The sequence below is a fragment of the Panthera tigris genome, chromosome C1 (assembly GCF_018350195.1).
Source record: "Panthera tigris isolate Pti1 chromosome C1, P.tigris_Pti1_mat1.1, whole genome shotgun sequence".
Lineage (NCBI taxonomy): Eukaryota > Metazoa > Chordata > Mammalia > Carnivora > Felidae > Panthera > Panthera tigris.
Genome location: NC_056667.1, coordinates 122,726,849 through 122,729,619, shown reverse-complemented (window position 1 = coordinate 122,729,619; position 2,771 = coordinate 122,726,849).

The following is a 2,771-nucleotide window of genomic DNA, read 5'->3' as shown; positions in this document are numbered from 1 at the left end:
TCCTTTCTGTATGCTAGACTGGATGCTACCCAACTCATGAATCATCAGATAAAGCCAATGAGATCTTCAAAATTTATTCAGTTGGATTTTGTTTTTTTAACAATACTCACATATCTCAAGAGATTCCAATTTGGGCTGATTTATCCAGGAAGTCCCTGATTTCTCTGTAACACTGGGAAGCATAATTCAGCCAGATGCAGGAAAGTCTGATATGGAGGAGAGGACGAGGGAGGGGAAAAACTCTGGCCAGGAAATCGACATCAAGTAAATTACACAAATGACCAGTAATATACAATGAAATAACTATAAATGTCTACAAAATTAAAAGAGCAAAATTATGGTTCTATCCTTATAAAATTGTCGTAAATGAACCGAATATATTGATTATCCAAAGGGCCCCAATGTTCCATAAAATGTTATACAGATCATAACTCTATTTTAAATTTGATATAAAATTAATATGCCAGTTTTAAGCATTAAACATTTGATCTGCCTTTCTAGAATTAAGAATGAGTTGGAGGATCCATTTAGATGTCCTGAGACAAGGAAAAAAATTTCAACTTTGAATGACTGGAACATACCTTTCTTTTCTTCCATAAACCACCTACTAGCAAAGGGAGTCCCCAAATCGGACCAATGACTAAGCAAGTGCTTTGAAAAACACACCCTGCGGTTCCACAGCTCACCACTAGGTGACATGGAACATTCAAGAGGCTCAGAAAACTCAAAGGGAAGTCTAAATTTATAACTCTGATTTGAATCTGAAAATAATTCCAAGCTAAAAGACCAAGATTTCTCATATTAATTGTTTATAAAGTAAAGCATGTCTACTATCCTTTGCCTGCTGCCCAGAGATTGTCTCTGTTTGAGGGGCCTCTAGAAAACCTTTTGTTTAAAGCTAAAAGTCATGCAGTTAGTGGCGGCTGGCTGGGGCAGCTAGGGAACAAAGACTGTCCACCTAAAAGGACCAAGAGAACCACTGTTGGGGGGATGGGGGCAGGGGGCATGTGTAATTTGGACTCCTGATACTCTTGAAAATGTGTCATTAAGGAAATCTGACTTCTGAGGTGTTGGCCATGCATCAGGAAAGGCTGGTGCTAAGTACGATGAATAATTTCTCCCCCAAGTGAAATGGAGAGCTGATGTCATTGGTCTGAGGCCTCTTCTGTTCATCTCTCTTCTGTGTTCCCTAGAAAGTCATTCCCTCCATGCTGTCATGCTGCTGCTTGCTTTTCTGGTGGGCCACATTCCCAGCTTCACCCACATTGAGATCCTTTTCTCACCCCCTCCCATCAAAATTTAGTTGCCTTAGGTCCTCTTCTAGGACTAATTCCCTGCTAAGGAAGGAGGGTCAGCTAAGGCATTAATTGTTAGTAAGGGCTCATTGGGATGTCCTTAGTAAATCTCATTTGCATTTTAATAGAGGTCTTGTAGGCCTTGGTGGAGAAGTTAATAATGAGGGTTTCCTGAGAGACCAGTGAGGAAGATAAATTAGAGCACCCTGACATTCACTGCAAGGTCCTGTTCCTCTCTGGTCCATTAATGTTCTGCTCCCAAGCACTTGCAGAACTCAATTGTCTCCTGTAGCTCTAAGCACCTCCCCCAGAATTTTGCGTGTCACACCCCCTCAGGCACACCTCACATGCAAGACCCATCCCTCTTAAGAATCCTGGTGACACTTCCCTATCCTGCCAGCATGGGCCCCCTCTCCCAAGAGATACAAAGCTTAGCGAGTCCTCTTATAATTCCTGCACCATCCTTGTGGTGATAGGGCATTGAGAATCAGGCAACAGAGAAGGACAGGGAGAGAAAGGTTGGAATCTTAGACTTGGTGCAAATTCACACTCTGCTGAGAATTAAAAGATGCCTCATGACCCCCTCCCCACCTTCAATGTGCCTGAGATCGCTATAGCCTTCCCAGGGTAAGCCAGATGTGAGCACAACATTAACATCCAGGTCTCTCTAGCTGTAAGGACCCCCTTGAACACTCAAGAATTTCAATTCTTGCAAGGTTTTTCTCCCTCACTCCACACATTCCTGTAAATCCCCAAGGTCTGTCTTACATGTGAGTGAGCACTGAGGAGACACCACACCACAGCTCTGTCCCTCTCTACAGAGAAGCTTCCACCCACAATGGCCTTGATCTCTAGTCAAGAGTGTAGATCTGTCACTAGTCTCAGTAGAGTTCAACAGGGTCTTCTGGGAAGGAAACCTCATTCTAATGATTGTATCCTCTCTAATTCACTTAAGGAGAATATAGAGAAACCTAAATATTGTGGGATTCTGGAATTCAGCACAATGGGACTCTAAGGCCACATATAGCTTTGTCCCCATATCTGGTTTCAGGGGGTGCATCAGGCTATCCTTGGAATTCTACTCTCTTACTATTTCCTAGGCACTACTAAAAAATATATGGCTTCCCATGCTGGATTCCTTTTACCCAGGACTCACCCACTCTCCCTAAATGTGGGATTCCATCAAACCTGCCTCCCACATGTCATGGAGGTTGATCTGCAAGCTGGATTCTCTACAACACCCTGACAAGGATGGCTCCCTCCCTAGAAAGGGATTGCAGGCTTCTAGAGTGACTTTATTTGGAGGTCTTGGTCCAACCCAAATGTTACTATGAAGCACCTCAGGAACTCAGTCCCATATCCTCAGACAGAAATTGGATTGGTTATCAATGACGCTTTGTGAAGCTCTTTCTTACCAAAAGGTGAGACTGGCCTCAGGACATGCTCCTGTAACAGCAGGGAGAGAGCCCTTCATCC